This window comes from Dama dama, chromosome 1, assembly GCF_033118175.1.
Source record: "Dama dama isolate Ldn47 chromosome 1, ASM3311817v1, whole genome shotgun sequence".
Lineage (NCBI taxonomy): Eukaryota > Metazoa > Chordata > Mammalia > Artiodactyla > Cervidae > Dama > Dama dama.
Window position 1 is genome coordinate 45,650,214 of NC_083681.1, and position 26,096 is coordinate 45,676,309.

Consider the following 26,096-nt stretch of genomic DNA (forward strand, 5'->3'; position numbering starts at 1 on the left):
TAAATCCCTTTTATAGCTACTAATTCAACAAATCTTCATGATAACACCATGAATAAGAAACTATCATCATCTCTAGCTTACAGATAATAAAACTGGAGCATAGAGTAAATAAGTAATTTACTGGGTTAGTGACAAATCAGAATTCAAACAGAGGCAGATTGAGTCAAACCCTATATTCTGTAACCATCACCCAAAGGATTCCTATGCAGAATATATAAAGAACTTCTACAAATCAAGAAGATAAACACAGAAAAATCATCACAGGTTATAACACAGAAGAAGAAATCAGAATGGGCAATGAAAAGGCAAAAAGATGTTCAGCCTCATCTGTTCTCAGCAAAATGCAAAATAAAGCACAACATAATGCCATTCTCTCTTATCAAATATGCAAACATTAAAAAATTTGACAATATTAGTTTTTTTGCAAAAATTTGGGGACCACAGACTTCTCATACATCACTGGTAAGAATATAAACTGGCATAGATGCATGAGGCAAGTGCTCAGGGCTGGTGCACTGGGATGACCCAGAGGGATGGGATGGGGAGGGAGGTGGGAGGTGGGGATCAGGATGGGGAACACATGTAAATCCATGGCTGATTCATGTCAATGTACGGCAAAAACCCGTACACTATTGTAAAGTAATTAGCCTCCAACTAATAAAAATAAAGGAAAAAAAATAAACTGGCATAACAAATTTGAAAAGTAATTGGTAGCAATTAGCAAAATTAAAACTACTGCCTGGCGTGGCTCTGTGGTAAAGAATCCGCCTGCCAATGCAGGAGACGCAGGTTTGATCCCTGGGTCAGGAAGATCCCCTGGAGAGGGAAATGGCAACCCACTCCAGTATTCTTGCCTGGGAAATCCCACAGACAGAAGGTGCCTTGTGGTCTGCAGTCCACGGTGGTCGCAAAAGAGTCAGACATGACTTAGTGACTCAACAACAACAACAAATTTTCTGATCCAGCAGTCATATATGTAATCACAAAACATATATGATGAAAGTCATTAGTTCATTGCTTATGATACTATAAATCTGACAACATAAATGTCTATTATAAAGGAAATTGACAAATAAAACTTATGTTTATAGTCATGCTATGAAACACTCTATAGTAAATAAAACTTTTGAACTATATAGAGATTATCTATGTCTATAGGCAATTAACCATCAATAATTCTGGGTTGTAGAGAACTGGTATTTGTCATAACATTCTTTGTGTTTTTCGTATCTTTAAAATTTCTCAGAAAAAAAGCATCATCTTTTAGGAAAGAGATCCTTAGTGCATATATCCTATGGATATGCATAATAATATTAGAACATATTTAATGTCATAAAGATATCTCTGGGGAAACAAAACTGGGAGATTCATAGGAGGGAGCCACTTCCACAAGCACTTTAACTTCTTATCACAGAACTGACAGACACATGATCAAAAGATACCAAAATGCTTCTGAACACCTGAATGAGGAACAGAGGATGTCTTGAGCCCAACTACTCTAAACAAGCAAGAGGACTCTGAAGGCTGTATCACTGGCATTGATACTGTAGCTTGCTAAGAACCCACTTGTGCCAGAAGTTTAATTTTGAACAGTCAGCCTATGTTTCCTGGATGCAGCTTTCCATCCAGCATCCACTACGGGAAAGACCACCACATAGCTTTCCTCCTACTTTCTTCCCAGGGCTGCATGCTTTGGCATGATCCCGACTTCATGGCTCTCTAGTCAAATGGAAGTGTGAGTGTCCCTTTTTTCTCCCAGGGGGAAACATCTACCCTCCCTGAGTGCGGCCATACTGTGAAAAGAGAGACTATAGAGTACTGCTTTATAGCCGCTTCTTCAGTAGCTCATCACCAGGCAAAATGTCACAGCAGCTGGTGCTCATCAATTCACCCTCTGTGATTTCAAATACCAATTAAACTGTGAACTCCTAATTGCCTCATTTCTAGCCACATTTTAGAGTAATTAATAAGTAATTGAGTAATGGGTTAATAATAGCTTTAATCATTTTTCTAATGATCAGTTCCTGCATATAGTCACCTTTATGACCCATGGGGAATGCTGCACTCAGGTCATATCTGGCTAATAGCCCCCAAGTCAATCCTGCAAGGAAATGATTTCTTACCAGGGAAATTTGCTTTCATACCCCCAAAGCAGTTTTAAAAAATTCAACCTTCCACCTGTGAATTGTCAGACATCTTTAAAAATTTTTTTCCTTCTCTTACATGTCCTGTCGCTTTACTCTCATCCAATTTATTCTCCCACTGAAACTCAGAGGGAGGTGTCAACATCCAGGAGTGATTTCTAATTGCAGTGAAGCCTTATCGCATGCCCACTCCTGAACACAGGCTTCCTTCCTTGGTAAAAACATTTACCTGGACTTCCAGTTCTGTTTCATCATAATTACAGCTTAAATCAGCTGTTAGATATGAAGGGAGTTATTAACCTTTGGGTTTTGATTCAAGGGATAGGATTGCCACTGCAAAACTACTCAGACCATCAGAAAAGCTGCAAGCAAGAAGTAAAGAGTCATAAACAGATCTCCCAAAGAGGAAGAAACTGCCAGGCTCATGATGACCCCCAGCAGTTGAGGGCTAGGATGACCAGGTCATTTAGAAATGGGTCAGAAAAACACTGGGTAGATACAATGGGTGAAGGGGGTCAAAAGGTATGAACTTCCAGCGGTAAAATAAATGTCAGAAGGATGTAATTTATAGCATAATTAATAATACTGTATTGCATATTTGAAAATTGCTAAGAGAACAGACCTTAAAAATCCTCAACATAAGAAAAAAAAATTTTAACTATGTATGGTGACAGATGTTAACTAGACATTGCGGTGATCATTTTGCAATGTATACAAATACTGTCATTATGATGTGCACCTGAAACTAATATAATGATATATGTTAGCTGTGCCTCAATTTTAAAAAGCCATAAAATATGGCAACACATGCTAAGTCACTTCAGTTGTGGTCGACTCTGTGACCCTATGGACCGTAGCCCACCAGGCTGCTCTGTCCAGGGATTCTCCAGGCAAGAATACTGAAGTTTCCATGCTCTCCTCCAGGGGATCTTCCCAACCCAGGAATCAAACCAACATCTCTGCATTGGCAGGTGGATTCTTTACCACTAATGCCACCTGGGAAGCCCAAAGTATGGCAATACCTAAGACTATTTTCTCTTGGCTATTAGAAAAAGAAGAACATTGGAAGTCTCTATCAAATATCACAAACCTCCAATCTTAGGGGGTTGGAAATGGGAACTCTAATTCTTAAGATGCAGAAAGAGAGTTCAGCGTTATGATTGTGGATACGAGACTACTGGAGAAAATTTTATAGGTTTTGGTTGGTAGAGGGTCTTTTCAGACAAAGTGGTCTTTGTATTCACAACTTCTCTCTCTCAACTGAATGGAAATACACTAAAATACTTTCCTTAACAAAGCAAAACTGAAATAGCTCTCCCCTACCCTTCCCCTCCCCTCTAATGACAACCTTGTCTCACCAATAGGTTTTCCATCTTCAGCGACCCACCAGGAATAAGTCCATCCCAGAGTGCAGACAGTTCCATAGTATTAAAACAGTGTTTCTCAAGGAGGCATTGGGTATCAGAAACTTGGAGAAGAAAGGTATCAAGGTCACAGATGGACACAGCTATAGAGTGCGGCCTCCTTACTCCTAGTTGAGAACAACTGCTATAGGATTACATTGTGTTAACTTCTCACTGTTGAGTGTTTTGATCAGTCCTCTAATGATGAAATCAAAACTCTGTTCCTGCTAGTTAGATCCATATCTGGGAGACCTACAGTTGATTAAAACATATTTACCCACCCTCTTAGGTTGAGTCGCCCAGAAATAAGACTCTGCAACCAAGATTTGATGCAGGCAGGTTTATTAAAGACTGTTCTTATGAACAATACCTATAAGCAAATAGGAAAAACTAGATTCTGCTAAGAAAAAAATTAAAGTGGTATGTGGTTGCCCTGAGGTTATAACCAATTTCATTGGAACTCTGAAGTTGGGCTGGCCCTTCAGAGGTGTGCTAAGTAGAGACAAGGGGTCTGGGTTCTGATATATTTGCATCAACTGGCCACTGAACGCAGCCTGCCCCTGGGGAGGGAGCATACCATCTTCACCAAGGACAATTTCTGCAGAGGGACTCAGCCATAAGCAACTAGCATTCAACCTTCCTGGTGACTAGAAGAATAAGTGTCTCGCTGCTGGAAGAAGGATCTAGATGACAGGTCTCAGCACCTAGTGTATCCACCTTCCTCCCTCTAAGTCCCCTTCAGTTCAGTTCAGTTCAGTTCAGTCACTCAGTCATGTTCGACTCTTTGCGACCTCATGAACCATGGCACGCCAGGCCTCCCTGTCCATCACCAACTCCTGGAGTTTACTCAAACTCATGTCCATCAAGTCATTGATGCCATCCAGCCATCTCATCCTCTGTCGTCCCCTTTTCCTCCTGCCCCCAATCCCTCCCAGCATCAGGATCTTTTCCAATGAGTCAACTCTTCGCATGAGGTGGCCAAAGTACTGGAGCTTCAGCTTCAGCATCAGTCCTTCCAATGAACACCCAGGACTGATCTCCTTTAGGATGGACTGCTTGGATCTCCTTGCCCTTACTCAAGCCTATTCAAGTCCCCCAGCCTTGCCCAGGCCCTTCTGATGCACAGGTCTAGTGGACTTCTCACAACACTGAGGCAACTTAGTTCATCTGCTTCAACCTGCTCTCTGAGGGCAGGATTGGCTTCATCCCTTCTCTCCTCTCCAGGAATTTGGCTCTCTTCACTTCCAAAAGCAAGCAACCACAACTACACACTTTCTGTTCAGAGACCTCCTTCTAATCTTAGGTACTTCCTCCAAGACCTGTTTAAAAGGTGACTAATCAAAGTCAAACGCAACTCTAAGGAAAGAGATCAGAATGCTTTCATACCCTGTGTCTGCCCTTCCCTTTAACTAGAAGTTAAGCAACTTCTAACTATCAAAGCCCAAGATGCATTTTTGTCCTCAAATTGTTGGACATCTCTAGCATATGCCTTTATATTACACTTCGAAATTCCCTTCTCTCCTTCTCCCACATTTTTCTGACCTCACATTCTCTTCATACTCTGTTTACCTAATTGTATCTCTGAGATTCTAGATTCTTTTTTTCTGTTATCCCCAAAGCACCAGAACAGTATCTAGACTGGAGTAATAGCCTCCAAATTATATTTGCCAGTATTATTCTTTCTTTACACATCAACCATATGCTGTTGATATCTGTCTGTATCTTTAAATCTGGCTCATATATCCTTAGTGAGCAGTTTTGCTATGTGTGTGTGATATGTGGGTGTACATGCTGGACATATTTGGACATTTGCATTCAAATATCTTAGACAACTTACAAACACTGCATCCTCCTTTGGATAAACCCAATTCTCCTCCTATATTCCTGGCTTCAAGTAATGGTATCAGGAGACAGGCCCATCACAGAGCCATTCGAGGCTCCTGCTTCTCTCACTCCACCGTCCAATCAAACACCAAGTCTGTCTATTCTACTTGCTAAGTAGCTTTTGAAACTCTCCACTATTCTCCACATTGCTACTGGCCCTAGTAGAAGCCTCATAAATTCTCACCTCAACCTATTTAATAGCTTCCTAATGGGTTTCTTCACTCCATTCTCCCCTCATCCAATTCATTTTCCACACTGCTGTCAGAATGAGTTGCTTAAAACACACATCCAATCTTACTGCTCCCTTCCTTAAAAGCTTTTAACTTCCAACATCCTCTGGATAATGTTCAGACTCTTTGTCATGATATTTTAAAAACCTCATGATCTGGCCCTTTCCCAGCTCTCTAGCTCCATACTCCACTGTACACATCCTTGTAACTCCAGAATCTATCATGTTTCTTATCCCACCATATCTTGCTTCTACTGATGCACGTGAAAATCTTCGGAGACTTTTTCAGAAGTGAGTTATATTTTCATAGCATTTCTCATATGACCACATTATACAATGAAAGTAACTATAAGGCCAAGGGCCAGTTGGTAGGTTACACCTGAGCGTTTTGTGGTACATATGATTGGAGGGATGAAGACAAATGGAAACTATGGTCAATTCCTGGAGATAAAGAAATATACCACCAAGGCTTCAAAATTAAAGCTAGAAAAAATAAATTTTAGAGGATATTTACAATTCTGAGAAGACAGGAATCTAAATTCAATTTGCTACTGATACAATGCAACAAATGTTGAAGGGAAAACACAGCCAAATTATTACCATTGGAAAACAGAAAGAGATCAAACCAACATATCTGTGACTTTAGGTTCATAAAAAGATGTTCAAAGGAGGATGGATTAAAAGCAACAAAATGCCCACTGAATGCCATTAGTTCTACTATGCACATAGAAGCCAGTCAGGTGGCAGCTTTCTTGGTTTTCTCCAGCTCATGATGCCTGGGTGTAGCCACCCTGCTTTCCTGGAAATGGGCAAACCTGTGAGCCAAACCCATCCATAGCTGCCTGCCTAAATCAAAGGGGCCTGCTTACAAGTAATGTTTCTGGTACCTCCCTCTTTTATAACTTTCCAAATTAAAAGATGCTTGCTCCTTGGAAGAAAAGCTATGACAAACCTAGATAGCATATTAAAAAGTAGTGATCACTTTGCCAACAAAGATTCGTATAGTCAAAGCTGTGGTTTTTCCAGTAGTCACATACGAAAGTGAGAGCTGGACCATAAAGAAGGCTGAGTGCTGAAGAACTGATTTCCAATTGTGGTGCTGGAGAAGACTCTTGAGAGTCCCTTGGACAGCAAGAAGATCAAGCCAATCAAACCTAAAGGAAATCAACCCTGAATGTTCATTGGAAGGACTGATGCTGAAGCTCAAGCCCAAGCTCCAATCCTTTGACCACCTGATGTGAAGAGCTGACTCACTGGAAAAGACCATGATGCTGGGAAAGATTAAAGGCAAAAGGAGAAGGGGGCAGCAAAGTGTGAGATGGTTAGATAGCATCACTGATTCAGCAGACATGAATTTGAGCAAACTCTGGGAGACAGTGAAGGACAGGGAAGTGTGGCACACTGTAGTTCATGGACCCATGAAGAGTTGGACATGACCTAGTGACTGAACAACTGAAAGGTACGGAGTTAGAGAAGGCGAGGTTCAGAAAAAGAATGAGACCGGAGACCGGCACTTTATAGGAACAGATCACCTTTAATGAGGCAAGAAGGGACAGCGGTCAGATTAGTGAGCTGCTGCATTAACCTAAGAAAAGAGTAAGTATATATAGGCATGTATGTGGAAAGTTACTGTCTTAAGGGGGCCTGTTCTTCTCCAAGGTTGTTCAGAGTAGTTATCTCTTAAATGGCTGGGGCAAGGAATTTTGGAGATCGGCCAGAGGCTGGACCAGCTGGGAGCTGGGCGTAATCAACCTTAATGTCCATTTTCCACTTTGGGTGAGAGAGTTCTTTGTTTTGCATAGAATGGTAGGGAGAACCTGGAGGGGAGTTTTAACTCAAGGCTGTTTTGAGCCATGTAACTTTCCTTCAACAACAACAAGAAGTGTAAGGGAGCAGGACCCTATGGGACCTATTGGGACAGATCTCTCTCCCATATCCTCTGCACTAGCACCCCCTCTGAAGTACCCAGATAATAGTATCTCATGTATATTTCCTGAATTTTTCAGATGGCTAAAAACCACCACCAAATATAACTGTTTGATAATCATGAGCACTAGCCCCTGGACCTTCTGGCGCTTAAGGACTGAAAATGTCAACCACCCTGTTACCTCAAGGTCAACCAATAGAGAACTGTACATGAGCTAATCACAACCCCCTGCATGGCCTTCAAAAATGCTTTGCTGAAACCTTTCAGGAAGTTCAAGTTTTTGAGAGGGTATGAGTCACGTGTCTCCTTGAATGACCCTGCAATAAAACTTTCTCTGCTCCAAATTCTGACTTTTCAGTTTGTTTGGCCTCACTATGTATCAGGCACATAAATTTGCGTTTGCTAACACAAGTGTTAAAAGAGAAAAATCACAGGCCCAAATGGCGTCCCTTGTGCTAAAGTCCAGGACACCAAACCTAGATTTAAGTACCTAACCTAACTGCAGTTTCAGCCTTCACCAGAAATGCAATTTTAATCAACCAGTCTGTAATTTTCTGGTCAGCACCGATGAGGTAATCTATCCCTAGACCCCATCCATCCCCTCAGAGGGAGAAGAAGCAATCTGCATGATAAAACCTTTGCCATTTCCTTGCTCCCCCCTCCTCCAAAAAAAAGATGTCCTGGACTAAAAAAATAATCCTTTTTTTTGAGGAAAGTGAAAGTGAAAGTCGCTCAGTAGTGTCCGACTCTTTGCAACACCATGGACTATATACAGTCTATGGAATTCTGCAGGCCAGAATACTGGAGTGGGCAGCCATTCCCTTCTCCAGGGGATCTTCCCAACCCAAGGATCGAACCCAGGTCTCCCCCATTGCAGGCAGATTCTTTACCAGCTGAGCCACTGGTAAAAAAGGGAAGCCCTTTTTTTTAAAGGGGGGAGGAGGGTATTAATAGCTCCTCCTCTTCCTATAAAAACCTTCCATTTTGTGTAACCTTTCAGAGAGCCATCCTAGTTGCTTAGTGGAATGCTGCCCAATTCATGAATTGATGAACAAAGCCAATTAGTTCTTAAAATTTACTCTGTTTTCTTAAGACAGGAATTAATATGCCCACTGGACGAGATTCCCAGTCACTGATCTGAGGGATCTCAGTCATTTGTCTCTTTACTCACCTAAGCTGAAGACCTATATATCCATCTGCCTTCCATGGGAAGGCCTGTCTACCTCTCTCATCTATGATCTTCTAGGAAATAAACCCAGCTGCTGCTTCTTTTGCCAGAATTACATAGGATTTGAAGAAAATCACCCCAGTGGAAAGAAAAAAAATGTAACTCTTCAGGAGGGGGAAATCAAGGGGCAAATAAAACAGATCAGTACCTCAAAGAGTATTAAACTGAATAACGAGGGAAAATAGGTCAAGATTGTTAAAAAGAGTTCATGTAAGACAATAGGAGAAAACTTTAAAGAATTCTAAATTCTATTCTCTGTTAATGGGCTACTGTACTGAAAATACACAGCTGGCTGTCACAGTAAAGAGCCATTTGACAATAACAAAGTGTTTTTCAATGAAAAAATCATATTTGCCAAAGTGACAAATTTAATAGAGGCAATGAACAGAAGAGTGTATGCTACCAGACACTAAATTAAATAGTTTAGTTACTGAAATAACCCTTACATAATGCAAAGCAAAAAGACAAAGAGAAATTATGAGTAAACTCATGGAGGAGAAAGCCAGTGCTCCAATTTGAACAATGTGAGGACTGAAAGGAGAGAAAAGGGCAGATGAAGAAGAAATGGCAATAAAAGCTGAACTGGAAGAAAATTTCTACCAGCTGAAAAACCAAACACTGGCCAAAATTACTGAAAAAATATCTGTGTACGTTTTAACATACCCTGGTGACATTTTGGAATCAAGTGATAAAGTTCTAAAAGCTTCAATACAGAAAGAGTAATTACATAAAAAGAAAAGCAATCAGACTGGAACCAATATCTTCAAATAATACTGGATATACAGTACTAATGGAGGATTATTGTGAATTTTTAAGGAAAAGAGATGGTAAGTCTGTATGACCACACCCAACCAAATTTTGTTCATTTGTGATGGCAAGGGATTTTTAGACATGCAACCACTTAGAAAGTATTGTATCCATATTTACATTCTGAAAAAGAGATACTCATAAAAGTGCTCTAGCCAAATGAAAATTGCATTAGCATAAAGATCTCAAGATGGTGAAAATTTAGCACACGAGAAACAGTAGCAATCAATGAGACTAGTGGTAATTCAATCTAAATAACAGTTGGTACTATCGTCCTGAAATATGTGGAATTGTTAAGAATTCTTGAAATAGAAAGGACATAATGTAAGAAAAAAATGAATAACAGTGTAAGAATACATTTAAGAGTGCAGATTCTCAATCTTAACTGCTACTTACATTGCTACTTAGCTATTATAATCAAGAACAAATAATTTAATCTCTTACCTTGATTTCTTCCTCAGTATAATAGGATTGATAATAGCATCTGCATCATACATCTATTGTGAGGAATAAATAAATTAGTACACATAAATGGCTAAGAAGAGTATTCAGCATACAGTAGGTGCTTAATAAATATCACTTATCATCATCATCATGGTTATTATTATTATATCACTGAGAGGGCAGAAACATAATTAATATTTTATTATTAACACCACTAGGAAAAAACAAACATTGAAAACATTTATTTAAATTAAGGAAGCCAGTCGAAAACTTGAAATTGGTTATGGAACTTTGAAATCAATCGAGAAAAGGGGAACAAACACTATTTAATTAATCTAATTAATTAACCAAGATGACAAATACAGGATAAGGAGCTTGTCAGAGGAGATGCTGCTAAGTCGTTTCAGTCATGTCCAACTCTGTGTGACCCCATAGACGGCAGCCCACCAGGCTCCCCCGTCCCAGGGATTCTCCAGGCAAGAACACTGGACTGGGTTGCCATTTCCTTCTCTAATGCAGGAAAGTGAAAAGTGAAAGTGAAGTTGCTCAGTCGTGTCTGACTCTTAGCGACCCCATGGACTGCAGCCCACCAGGCTCCTCCACCCATGGGATTTTCCAGGCAAGAGTACTGGAGTGGGGTGCCATTGCCTTCTCTGTCAGAGGGGATGACTATACACCAACTTTTGGATACACTGCATTTGACATCCTTCTTGGACAGTTAATTGGACATTTGGAATTCAATTTAAGAGAGATCAGGATTGGGGCATATATTTTTGAATATGAAATTCAGAGATGTAGTTAAAGCATGAGAGAATTTCCAGAAGGAGGATCAGAGTAATGTGGGATAGAAAGATCTGATAAAATTGTTTGACTTGGCCACTAGGAGATCACTAGTAACTTGGTGAAAACAAGCTATATCATGAAAGACTGAAGAGGTGACTGAAGAGGTGATTACCCTGGCAGCATGGAGAATCAGATGGCTACACTTAATAACATTACCTGGGAAAAGCTACCATCAGGGAAAAATGTGCAGAGACAGAGACAGAACCTTCACACATGTAATAACATTCTAGGAATAGGACACAAGCCCTGAGCCAAAGAGACAGTCATTCATTCAATAAATATGTTAAGCTAGCCTCTGGGGATACAGTGGTGAAAAACAACCTGTGTACACTCTTGGTGGGAATGTAAATTGGTACAGTCACAATGGAGAACAGTATGGTGGTCAAAAGATACCTGGAGTTACATGCAAGTTTGAAACAGGGTAAAGGCTAAGAGTTTTGCCAAGAGAATGCACGAGTCATAGCAAACACCCTTTTCCAACAACACAAGAGAAGACTCTACACGTGGAAATCAGATGGATTATGTTCTTTGCAGTCAAAGATGGAGAAGCTCTATACAGTCAGCAAAAACATGACCGGGAGTTGACTGTGGCTCAGATCCTGAACTCCTTACTGCAAAATTCATACTTAAATTGAAGAAAGCAGGAAAAACCACTAGGCCATTCAGGTATGACCTAAACCAAATCCCTTATGATTATACAGTGGAAGTGACAAATAGATCCAAGGGATCAGATCTGATGGAATGCCTGAAGAACTATGGACGGAGGTTTGCAACACTCTACAGAAGGCAGTGATCAAAACCGCCCCCAAGAAAAATAAATGCAAAAAGGCAAGATGGTTGTCTGAGAAGGCCTTAAAAATAGCTGAGAAAAGAAGAGAAGCAAAAGGCAAAAGAGAAAAGGAAAGATATACCCATTTGAATACAGAGTTCCACAGAATAGCAAGGAGAGAAAAGAAAGCCTTCCTAAGTGAACAAAGTAAAGAAATAGAGGAAAACAACAGAAAGGGAAAGGCTAGTGATTTCTTCAAGAAAGTTAGAGATACCAAGGGAATGTTTCATGCAAAGATGGGCACAGTAAAGGACAGAAATGGTATGGACCTAACAGAAGCAGAAGATATTAAGAGGAGGTGGCAAGAATACACAGCACTATACAAAAAAGATCTTAATGATCTGGATAACCACAATGGTTTGATCACTCACGTAGAGCCAGACATCCTGGAGTGCAAAGTCCAGAGGGTCTTAGGAAGCATCACTTCTGACAAAGCTAGTGGAGGGGATGGAATTCCAGTTGAGCTATTTCAAACCCTAAAAGATGATGCTGTGAAAGTGCTGCACTCAATATGCCAGCAAATTTGGAAAACTCATAAGTGGCCAAAGCACTGGCAAATGTCAGTTTTCACTCCAATCCCAAAGAAGGGCAATGCCAAAGAATGTTCAAACTACTGAACAATTTGACTCATTTCACATGCTAGGGAGGTGATACTCAAAATCCTTCAAGTTGGGCTTCAATAGTATATGAACTGAGAACTACCAGATATACAAGCTGGATTTAGAAAAGGCAGAGGAACCAGAGATCAAATCACCAACATCCTCTAGACCACAGAAAAAGCAAAAGAATTCCAGAAAAACATCTGCTTCATTGACTACACCAAAGCCTTTGACTGTATGGATCACAACAAATGACTGAAAATTCTTAAAGAGAAAGGAATACCAGACCACCTTATTTGCTTCCTGTGAAACCTGTATTCAGGTGAAGAAGTAACAATTAGAACTGCACATGGAACAACAGACTGGTTCAAAATTGGAAAGGAGTAGACAAGGCTGTAAATTGTCACCCTGCTTATTTAACTTCTATGCAGAGTACATCATGCGAAATGCTGGACTGGATGAAGTTCAAGGTGGAATCAAGACTGCTGGGAGAAATATCAGTAACCTCAGACATGCAGATGACACCATGCTAATGGCAGAAAGCAAAGAGGAACTAAAAAGCATCTTGATGCAAGTGAAAGAGGAGAGTGAAAAAGCTGGCTTAAAATTCAACATTCAAAAAGCTAAGATCATGACATCTGGTCCCATCACTTTTATGGCAAATAGATGGGGAAACAGTGAGAGACTTTATTTTCTTGGCCCCTAAAATCACTACAGATGGTAACTGCAGCCATGATATTAAAATATGCTTGCTCTTGGAAGAAAAGCTATGACAAACCTAGACAGCATATTAAAAAGCAGAGACATCACTTTACCGACAAAGGTCCATATAGTCAAAGCTATGGTTTTTCCAGTTGTCATGAATAGATGTGAGAGTTGGACCATAAAGAAGGCTGAGTGCCGAATAATTGATGCTTTTGAACTGTGTTGCTGGAGAAGACTCTTGAGAGTCCCTTGGACAGCAGGGAGATCAAACCAGTCAATCCTAAAGGAAATCAGTCCTGAATAGTCATTGGAAGAGCTGATTCTGAAGCTGAAGCTCCAAAACGGTGGCCATCTGATGCGAAGAGCTGACTCATTGGAAAATACCCTGATGCTTAGAAAGGTTGAAGGCAGGAAGAGAAGGGGACGACAGAGGATGAGATGGTTGGATGGCATCATAATTGAAGGGACATGAGTTGAGCAAACTCCAGGAAATGATGAAGGACAGGAAAACCTGTTGTGCTGCAGCCCATGGAGTCGCAAAGTGTCTGGTGTGACTGAGCAACTGAACAACAACAACAGTGGCAGGTCCTAAAAAAACCCCCTAAAAACAAACCTCCCACCTGATCCAGCAGTTCTCCTCTGAATATATCTGGATAAAATGAAAACTCTAATTCAAAAAGAGTCATGCACTCTAGCATTCAAAGCAGCACTATTTATGATAGCCAAGACACAGAGGCAACCCAAGTGCCCATTAACATATGAATGGATTAAGAAGATGTGAGATATATATATATACACACATACACACACACACACAAACACACACATACATACACAGACACACAAACAATGAGATATATGAGAGAGAGATTTCTTTCTAGATGCTAAATCAGAAAGATAAATGCTGCAATATAAGAAGGTTTCATCTGCTTTACCTTGCCAGAAATAAATGTTTATTTTTATCAGTATTTAGTATGTCCTGAATATAAGGTAATTAGGATATATAGGATTCATATAAGATATATAGGTTATAAGATGTCAACCGTATTACACTTTGAGTTTCAGAATCCTAGGCATCCCTTTTACTGGAGATTCAGCCCATCCACTTATTCATTCTGCTTAGCCAAGCAGCCAGCAAGAAAAGATTCTCTTTCAGGGTTCCCTACACACTATAGGTCTCTTATGCAGGAGAAAGTCTTTGGCATTTCTTATGGACATCCCTTCCTCTGCCTCCATCTCATCCACTGCAAATCAATCTTTGGAAGGAGACTGAGGAAGGATTAGGGAGACCTTTTCTTGTAGTTCCTGAGAATACTTTGCCATTAATTTAAACTCCACGGCTGTCAATTGTTCAGTGATAGATAGTTGTTTCCTGTCTAACTTCACTTTTGCATATAATTATGCTTTATTTCTTTGCAGGGGTAGCACAGTGACCATCTTTCATCCACTGCCTTGAGCGATGGGAAGACTGGGAATTCAAAATCTCATGTATAAATTCTAAAGATGTATTCTATTACATAGACCTAGGGGTTGGAGCAAGGAAATCTTTACTCAGAAAAATAGGGGCAGAAGGCACCAAAAACAAAGGCATTCATAAAGTCCACATGGGAACATAAACTGTGAAGAGAGCCAGAAGGATCTCTCCTAAATCTGCTAAAATCCACTGAGACCAGAATTGAATATTAAATATAGGGTATGGGTCCAAGAGATAAAACTAGGTGATGAACAAGGCAAGAGCAACAGGTACAAAAGTTCGGTGACTGACTTTATTAAAGTGATTAGAGTATACCTGGCATAATATTTTCAGAGTTTCTGAGATCTAATGAAGTTGCAAGTGACCTCCATGAGCATGAAGTGATTTTCTTGTAGTATTAAGTCAAAATTAAGCTATGTGGGTTGTAGAAAAAATGAGGACATAGTTCACACTAGCTCTAATAAGCAACCCTTAGATTCAGTCTGCTCTAGTTTCCTAGAAAGTTATTACTGTTGGTGGCTGGGTATTCTATTTAATGGATACATTATATTCAACTTACCCATTCCCTTAGTGTTGAAAATTTATGTCATTTCCATTGTCCACTAATATTATACTATGATTAAGCTCTTCATAATCCATGCACGTTTGTATTAAAATTTTACTATATCCTTAGAATAGATATAGTTGCAGAACTTTGAGAAATAATGTAATCTTTTCAGATCAGTATTTTAGAAATACAATTCTGATAAAATGGAAGAAGAATTGCAAATAGGTAAACAAAATAGGAAACTATTAACAATAACCTAAGTGAAAATAATAATTACTGAACTAAAGAATTAGCAGGGATAATGAATATTAAAGAGAGAAGCAAAAGAAGTGATGTCTGTGCAGATGTGGAGGGAGAGAGGAGGAATTCAGTTAATTCTTTGGTTTCTAGGAGGTGAATGTATTGAGTTTAAGATGCCTAAGAAATATTTTGAGGAGGATTTCAAGTGGCTGGTTGGGATGTACAGCTATAGAGCACAGGATATTTACAAAGTGAAAAACACAGCTGTTATTTGCCTGAATATAGATAATACTTGAAAGTGTAATTGCATAGGTATGATTGCCCAGGAACATCTTGCAGAGAAAGCAGTTCAAGAAAGGCCAAATTCTTGGGATACAAAAAATAATATGAGAGGGCAGAGAAAGAAGACCCTTCTTACTTCAAAATAGAGGTCAGTGACACAGAAGAACCAAAATATGGTGTAATTATAGAAACCAAGTGGGAGAGCTTAAAAAATTGAATAAAACAGGAAATGTGCTGTAGACAAGTGCAATAAGATAACGACTAGAAAATAACTGGTGTTAAACTTTCTTCTGGCTCCCAGTTTTCTTAAGCAGTTCCTGTCCCCAAATTGAGTAGAATTAGATTCTCAGTAAATTATTAAAAAGTAAAATGCATACTTATAAAGTTATGCTTATCCTATGCCTTAAATTCACAAAATGATATATAACAGTCTTATTTCTGCCGTAAGCATTTGACTATTTTGTTTTTATATGTTTATACCATACAATACACACTTGTTTAAGAATTTATGTATAAATTTACTCCTTTTTTTTTTTTTTACTAGGAAGCATCTTTGGTCTATACCCACTAAAATGTTTTGCCTATTGTGATTTCTTACCAAATATTTATTGGATTTATTTAACTAATCTAAGACATAATTTGGAGCACCTAAAAGATAATCAACAAATGTTTACTGAATGAAAAAATCAGTGAATTAATTAGCTTAACATTTTAGTCCACAGAGACTGAATACTTTACCTTCTTCCTTTCAAAAACATGGTGCTGTACCATAGAGCCTGGGAACACTGCTGAAGCTAGAAGCAATGTGGCATGATTGAATGAAGTGACAAACATAATAATTAATCACTTACTGTGTGCTAGTCACTGGGGCAAGCATGTTACAAACACCTCTCCATCTACTAGAATCTGCACCTTTATTCATTCTCTTCTTTCTCTCACATAGATGAGTACTTCCTATGCTTATCTAAGGCCATCTGCTCCCCTTACAGAAAAAATCAATTATACATGCTACATACAGTTCTTCTCTTTCTATTCTTCCTCAAACTCAGACTCTGCCTCTACCACTCCACCAAAATTACTCTTTCCAAGATCAATAATGACTTCCTTGTTGCTAAATGCAGTAATACAAAGTTGAATTCCATATTTTAAATCCACTTGATTCGAATTTAACTCTACATCCTCATGTTACTTGACTATCCTCAGCAGTATTGCACACTTGGCTTCCAATGCTACTTTGGCTCCTGGTTTCTCTCCACCACTACTGACTACTGCTTACCATCCTGTGTTGGTTCTTCCCCCAGTCTTAACTTCATAATGCTGGAGTAGCTCAGGGCTCAGTCCAGACTGCTTTTCTCTGTTTACACTGTCTGCCCTGGGGACTTGTCTCATGGTTTTAAATATCATCTATAAAAGGACAACTCCTAAATTTATGTCTCTCCCCTGAACTCCAGACTCATATATCCAACTGCTTTCTCAACATCTACACTTGACTATTGAATAGGCACCTCAAATTTATTGTGTCTAAAACTGAGCTTCTGCTCTTGCCCAGACCCATTCTGCTTCACTGTACTCTTTCTAGCCATTCCAGCTAATGGCTTCTTTCTCATTGCTTAAGCCAAAAACTTCTCAGTCATCATTTATCCTCCTTTCCCTGTCATATTTCACATCTTTCACTAGTAAGTCCTTTGAGCTCTGTGTTAAAGGTATATCTGGACTTCGGCCACTTCTCTCCACATTCACTTTTATAATCCTCTCTCATATGGATGAGTTTTCTAACTGATCTCCCTGCTTCCACCTTTGTTCCCCATTGTTCATTCTCAACTTCATAGCCAATGTATATCTATTAAAATTTAGATGAGATCATGTCACCCTCCACACAAACATCTCCAATGGTCTTTCATCTCATTCAAATTAAAGCAAAGAGCCTTACAAGGACTAACATCACCCAGGTGATCTAGGCCTTGGCTAGCTCTCTAATTTCATCTCCTACCTTCCCTCCTATCTACTCTTTTCCAGCCACACTGGTCTCCTTGCCATTCCTGGAATATGCTTCAGTTTCCTTGACCTTAAGGGCATTGTAAAGGCTGGTTCCCATACCTGGAGCATTCTCCCTGCAGGTGTTTGCCTGGTTTAGCCCAATGCATATTCTAGACTCTGCTGAAACATTACTTCCTCCATCTCACAACTCAGTCTCTCTCAACCTTCTCTGTGTCTCCATAGCACTTCTAATGTACTGCAATCATTATGTTCACTAGAAATGCAAGTTTCTTTAGGGCAGGGAGCTTTTTTGCTGTTGTTATTCATCAACATATCTCCAGCACTAAGAACAGTTACTGACATGTAGCAGGTATTCAATATTTGTTGAGTGAATAATCTTATTTAATTATCACAATAATCTGAGATAGGTATTATCAATGTTTTTTATGTTACAAAGGAAGAATGTGAGGTTTAAATATACTATCTGGCCCACAGTCAAAGAGCTGTTAAGTGGTAGAGTTGAAATTCAAATTTATTAATATGCTGAACAGAACATTAAAAATTACTATTAGAGTCTGAACTTCAATAAATCATGAACCTTGATTACAACAGTTAGATTTTTATTATATTACCTAAATAAAATATTGGTTATACACAATACTTGTGAATAATGACGATTTCTTCCAAAGGGTAGGGAGGTTCCAGAAACTGATTTCAATAACTTGGCATAGGTATGACCTACTTGCTTTCTTTCTATTACAAGTTAATGAAATCATCTTAGTAAATCATGTATACCTCTCAGAATACTGGTTAAGATGTATATTCAATAGAGAAATCTTCCGAGACAAGTGCTCGGGGCTGGTGTACTGGGAAGACCCAGAGGGATCGGGTGGAGAGGGAAGTGGGAGGGGGGATCGGGATGGGGAATACATGTAAATCCATGGCTGATTTATGTCAATGTATGGCAAAAACCACTACAATACTGTAAAGTAATTAGCCTCCAACTAATAAAAATAAATGGAAAAAAAGAAAAAAAAGAAAGAAAAAAAATAGAGAAATCTTCCTTTTTGAATCTGAAGATGGAGAGGGGTGCCACCTACTAGAAGTAATTGTGGTAGACTAATATAGCTCTAAATTCCCTTGTGAAAGTGAAAGAAGAAAGTGAAGTCGCTCAGTCGTGTCTGACTCTTTGTGACCCCGTGGACTGTAGCCTACCAGGCTCCTCCATCCATGGGATTCTCCAGGAAAGAGTACTGGAGTGGGTTGCCATTTCTTTCTCCAGGGGATCTTCCCAACTCAGGGATCGAACCCAGGTCTCCCGCATTCCAGGCAGATGCTTTAACCTCTGAGCCACAAGGGAAGCCCCAATTCCCTTGTAATTAGAACCAAATGCTTAATGTGAGTTCTATTCTTTTAGTGAAATACTATTCCCCTGACTATCAGATAGTCAGATATTTGAGTCAATAAAAGGGGAAAACTGGGCAGAAAGAGTGAAGGCTCTCAAACTTTTAAGCAGATTTTTCAGAAATGTATGACTTTATACCAAGGCAGCATAGGTCAAACTAAGGTCAGAGGTAGGAAAGTGCAAAGTGTTGTTCACAGGATGAAGAAAAATGTAATACAAAGTGGGCTGTAAAGAAGAGTTGAAGGAAAACACAGGAGGTTATGGCAGTGATGCTAAATCACTTCTTCAGCACTAGGAAGCCTTGAGGGTTTCTAAAGATGTGATGTATGTGCAGTTGTATGCATGGGTGTATGTGTATGTTGATGATGATGATGACTGCAGTTGTAGAAAACCAAAGGAGAGGAAAAGAAGTTAGCAGGTAAAATTTTTCAGACCCCAAAATGACCTTATTTATTTACTTATTTATACTGTGCCTTAGTTCAAAAGAAAAATTTAATAGATAGCTGTTCAATAGGCTGTTTCAGCCTTCTAGAATGAGGAAGGCAGATGCTGTGTTCTCTTTTCTGTAAGAGAGATGTTACAGAAAAATGAAACATAAACACTTGAAGGAAATGGGAGCAGGAAGAAAGTAATCTAAAACATAAGCCAATGCACTAGAAAGAAATTCAGCTAGAATCAGTTTAGGTAAATTAAGCACACGCATACAAGTACATTCACGTGGACACCACACCACACCACACTGCATTGCTAGAATGAAAGGCTTGACATGATCATAAGTTGTCACATTATGTACTGACTGTCCTGGTCCACAGACTTCCACACACTTGATGGTCGCAGTCTGTATCTGTCACTGTAAATGCAGAATGTCCTGTGCTGGGCTGTTATAGTATGCAGTGTCTGCAGTGGAGCATTCAAGCTGATAAACCACGTACAGTCACAGTGTATATGGACTCTTAGAATACAGGCAGGCTGACATTTTCTGGGCTGTCAAGCTGCATACCGGTCTGCTAGGATGTTATGACATTACCTGAGCAGTCATGATACATATAGACTGACATAAAATGCCTGCCCCCTCCTCATGTAAAATGGCTACAGTTTCTTGCAAGGCTGACATGGTATAAGCTGAGCTCTCAAGGCAGAAGGGTGTCACAGTGCATGCTGGCTGATAGATCCTGAACTATCAGAGTTTATGTTGGCTGTCATGATACATACATCCAGACATACTCTGGTCTGTTAAAGCAAATACAAGAGTGTCACATTGTATGAGACTGACTGGGAGGCACACATGTCCTTCACAGCATAAAATGGTCTTAAGGTCCACACAAGCTAACATATGCTGTGCTGTCATGTAAATGCTTGGTCGTCATGGTGCATGCAGACGGATAATGTGGGACTGTCACAGTGTGTTAGGGACTGGAATTGTGCACGCACACTGACATACTTTGGTTGATATGGCATATATGGAGCCATTATGGTACATGTAGGCAAACATAGTAGTACTTTAGTGTCAACTGAGATGTCACAGTATAAGCAGGCTGACACGCACTAGACCATCACGGTGACAAATAAGGTTGCCAAATGAGTTTCCTATTTTATGGTCCAGTGATGTACACATCACTTTTAGATACTACATTAAACAAGTATATGGTGCTAATAATAATTACATTCAGTTCAAGTTGAGTTATAAGGAGCATACTTAAACTAATAAGTCACTCCATTCCAACGGAAGAACCCAAATAGCTGAGCAATCATATTCTTTCCCCAATATATATGAGGGAGTATCTTTGGCTATTTCATTTTTCCTTCAGTTACTTGACTTTATCTAGGCAGATGGCAATAAACATACTGTGTTTTCCTTGACAGATAATTTGTTTTCCTACACACAGAGTATACTATGTTTATATCAATACATTGCAATATTTATTTTTCACTTCTTAAGGCTAAATACATTTATAAACTTTATTGATATTATTAATGCTTTCATTATCAAAATAAGATAATATTTTTTATATATGTAAATTTTGTAAGCTGAGTATTTGTGATAAAATGCATAATGTAACATCATTTAGTTTACATAATAAATAGAAATTTTCATGAGGGCCAATATACTGCAATGGGATAAAAAACACAAATTATAATATCATATCTACTAAGGGCCTGACAACCTGACCTCACGTTTCTATCCACAAGAACATAGGATGTGCTGAAATGTGCCTGAGGCATTTACATCTGTTGACCTTAAACAAACAGACTGTCAGTTATTTCTCCAGCAAAAATGGGTTTACTCAGGATCAGCAAAGAATTGTAACTTGAAGTCTGTAACCATAGTGAGCTGCACCAAACCCCACCCAACAAGAAGAGGAGAACTTCTTTATGAGGGAAAAGGAAGCTGGGAGGCCTAAAGTAAACAGAGCCACTGGAGGAATTGAGAGTTCAAAGTACAGTGGCTTTTCATCGGCTGAGTTAGGACAGTCTCTTTGGCTGAGCTGTGGACAGGCGAGAAGTGTTAAGTCTTTCTTTTTCCTATTGGGCTTTGCTGTGGTTGCAGGTCATGACAGCTCCCTCTTCTGGTCTCAATTTTATTTGGAGATTTCTCTTCATTAATTTTTACATACCTCTCTTCAGATGGTTAAAATACAGGTTCTAAAAATAAGCATATCCTAAGTACAGAAACGGTCCAGTCAACAGTAGTGAAGAGGAGGAGGGCGTGCTGAGCTGACCACTGTCCTGGTAAGCCATTTAAGAAAGGAAGTTGCTCACAGCTGTGGAGGTGACATACTGTAGGAAAGCATATTTGGGACTAAAAATGAAGCTTTGTAGTTGATTTTAAGGTGAAAGAAAATCCCACTTTCTGGGTATATATCTTCTATCTTGAAACTATCTCAAATTTATAAAAAGGTAGAGCATACAGGACGAATACTTTGAGAGTGAACTGCTGACTTGATACCCCATTCCTCCCTGAATACTTTAGTATGTTTCCTACGAGCATGGACATTGTCTTAATAATCATAATATGAACATCAAAATCAGGAAACAAAAGGCTCAGATCCCATTTGAGTTCTCCCAACTGTCCCAACAGCAAAAGGATCCAGTTCAGAATTTGGTGTTACATTTAGGTATTAGGACTAATGTGCTATATTTTGTGATTTATGAAAAATACAGGCCACCAGTCTCCATCCTGAAGCTACCTAGCTCACCCAACCCCTCTGGCAAGGAATCATCTCATTGGCATACAAAAGACACTCTTCTCACTCAAGAGATTTCAAGGGTTTTAAGAATCTGTGTCAGGTATCCAGGACAAAGGCTATATAAATATTTCATTATACTACAGTGGAGTAGTACTGCTACTTCATCTTGACAGTGACAACCATGACTAGAGCTCACTTTCCTTTGATGAAAACTTCTCACATGGTCCCACCTAATGGCAATGGAAGCTGGGCAGCAAATAGCAGGTATGTGCTCAGGTCAAGTCTGTCATAGTGCTGTGACACAATCTTTCTCACTTACGGTTGTCTCAGTATACTAGTTATTCCAATCCTTGCTTTCTGACCCCTGACAATAATTAAAGTACTATACAGGGATTACAAACTGTGACACAAATGCTTCTCTAGCTCAGTCTATAGTGGCATAATTAAAAGTATCCAGGTGACCAAAGAGAAAACTCAAGGAGAATGACTGCATGTTTCCTTGAGGAAATAGAAGAATCCATATAATTGACCCCTAGGCCTGCTGTGTATCAGTTCTGCAAGAGTTTGGGGACAGAGTATTCTCTGCAATTTCAGTAAACAACTAATGTTGCCTGACACTAAGACATTAATCATATCAAAGGGATAACTTCAATGAGCCCAGACTCTTACATTGTCCCATACACTGAAAAGTACTAAAATATTAACTTGAGATGTCTGTTTTTTTTGTGACTATCAGTATCTTTTGATGTTCGACTAAATGTTTTGTTTTCTCCAACAAAACTTCTGTATATCCTGACTCCTCCTTTACCACTTTGGAACTATTCCTTGGAGCTATCCAAGAAGATGTTTCCCAGGATACAGTCCTCGGTAAGTTCCCTGAATAAAATATAACTCTCAACTTTTAGGCTGTGCATTATTTTTTCAGTCACCAATCTACACTGCCTCTACTTGAAGGATGCCTTCTAGAGTTGTGGAGTACATAACCATACAGCTAGAGATGTCAGCCCTGTTCCCTCATTCCAGATAGTTAGCAGAAAGGAAATAACATGAGACATATGGATAAAAACTTCAAAAAGAAAAACTTGAAATCTAAACATCTACATTCTCAGGCAAATTAATGAGGATACATTTTTTTGAATCAAAACATCAATGGAGAGATTAAATGATCAATAAGATTAAAAACAAACAAACAAAAAAAACAATGAAGAGGAGTGGGGTCATGCCACAGGAGGTTGTTTTGGCTAGCTGATTGTACATTTTATTTGAAAGCATAAATTCATAGTAACCATTGAGAATCTGTCTTAAAGAAGAAAAATAAAAGTTAGTTTGAGCAGAAGGCATAAAAAATTGCCATAAAACTAATAATGTTAAACAATATGGTACCAGTGTAGAAATGAAACAATAGGTCAGTTGGAACAGGAAAGTCCAGAAACACATCCAAGTACAAATATTTTCATATTAAAATAGATGAGAAAATGACTGATTATTAGAAAGTTGGTGTTTGGATATTTAGCTTTCCATTTGGGAGTAGATGAAGGTAAATCTCTATAACATACAAAAAATAATTTCCACATGGCTTGATAATCTAAAAGAACATTCAATTATGTAAATACTGGAAGAAACCAAACAGCTGTTATCTTGTAATTTTAGAGAAAGGATGACATAAGACCTAGAAGTTATGAAGAAGGTTAACTGATTTCACATAAAAACTAAAACTCAACTGTTTAAGAAATCACATACAAAATTATAGGGCAAAGAGTGATAATAACAATAAGTAGCATTTTTGAATGACAGATAACAGCTAGGTGTTTACATTTTTAACATGCAACACTTAATTCTTATAGTCATCCCATTATGAAGAAAATTATTATTTCTAATACTTTCCTGCTGTGAAAACTGAGATGCTAGTAGGGTAATTAAATAATTTCACTAAGATTATCCAAGTGTCACTAAGTAATAAATCTTAGATTTAAAACAAATTCTGATTCCAAAACCTATTTGCTTAACAAGTATACTACATCGCTCCCTTAATACAAAAAAGGAAAAATATTTGCATTATAAAATATTCAATGCAATAAAATCTGTAATGTCAACAGAACTCTTATATGTCATTTAGAAAGATAAAAACCAATTAAATGGAAAAAATGGATTAAACAGAAAAACCATAAAAGAACTATATATGACTAATACATATTTTAAAAAGTCAACCTAGCAAATAACCAAAAAAATGTAAGCAAAATAAAAAATGAAAACCAGACAGGCCTTAAAAATACATCCTACTAGCATACTAACACATATATATGGAATTTAGAAAGGTGGTAACAATAACCCTATATGAAAAACAGAAAAAGAGACACAGAAATACAGAACAGACTTTTGAACTCTGTGGGAGAATGTGAGGGTGGGATGTTTCAAAAGAACAGCATGTATACTATCTATGGTGAGGCAGATCACCAGCCCAGGTGGGATGCATGAGACAAGTGCTCCAGCCTGGTGCACTGGGAGGACCCGGGGGAATCGGGTGGAGAGGGAGGTGGGAGCGGGGATCAGGATGGGGAATACGTGTAAATCCATGGCTGATTCATATCAATGTATGACAAAACCCACTGAAATGTTGTGAAGTGACTGGCCTCCAGCTAATAAAAAAAAAAAAGTTAAAAAAAAATTAAAAAAATAAAATAAAAGTGGAAAAAAAAATACATCCTACTTAATAATGGTGTGGAGAATTAGGCATTCTTATTTGCCACTAGTAGGAAGACATACTGGTATGTATATGGGGTCTTCCCTGGTGGCTCACGGAGAAGGCAATGGCACCCCACTCCAGTACTCTTGCCTGGAAAATCCCATGGACAGAGTAGTCTGGTAGGCTGCAGTCCGTGGGTGGCTAAGAGTCGGACAGGACTGAGCAACTTCACTTTCACTTTTCACTTTCATGCACTGGAGAAGGAAATGGCCACCCACTCCAGTGTTCTTGCCTGGAGAACCCCAGGGATGGGGGACCCTGGTGGGCTGCCGTCTTTGGGGTCACACAGAGTCAGACACAACTGAAGCGACTTAGCAGCAGCAGCAGCAGCAGCAGCAGCAGAGTGGTATTTCAGGGTTCTCCAGGGAAATAGAACCAATCAGATATGTATATATAAATGAATCCCACTTATATTACAGGAGGGTGATCTGCTTTACTCAAAGTCTACTAATTTAAACATTACTCTCATTTAAAATAAGACTTTCACAGAAACATCTAGAATGTTTGACTAAATATATGGATACTGTGCCCTAGCAAAGTTGACTCCAAAATTTTACCATCACATAGGGCTTTGGAAAATGTCTTTGAAGTGTACACCAAAGCTGAATGGTATCATATCATATGACTCTGAAATTCCAATTTCTGGTCTATCATCAACAGAAATGTACATGCATGATTCCCAGAAGACAGGTGCAGGAATGTTCACAGTAGCACTATTCACAAGCTCTCCAAACTGGACATTACCCAAAAGCCCTCAAAAGTGCAATGGATAAATATGTTGATGTAAAGCACACAATAGAATATCAGACAGCAATGGGAAGAAACAATCTACCACTGTATGTAGCAACACAAATGTACTTAAGATATATGACACTGAGCAAAACATGCTTTACTGTTGCTGGTGTTACATTTATTAATGTTTAAAACACAAGACTATGATACAGGTCTTCCTCAAAAAACAAGAAAAATCTCAAATAAACAATTTAAATTACCACCTAAAAGAATTAGAAAAAGAAGCTCAAACAAAACCTAAAGTCGGCGGAAGGAAGAAAATAAAAAAGATCAAAGGGGAAATAAAAACATAGAAAAAAATCAATAAAACCAAGATTTGGTTCTTTGAAAGGGTAAACAAAACTGACAAACCTCTGGCCAGGCTCACCAAGGAGAAAAGAAAGGATCCAAATAAAATAAGAAATGA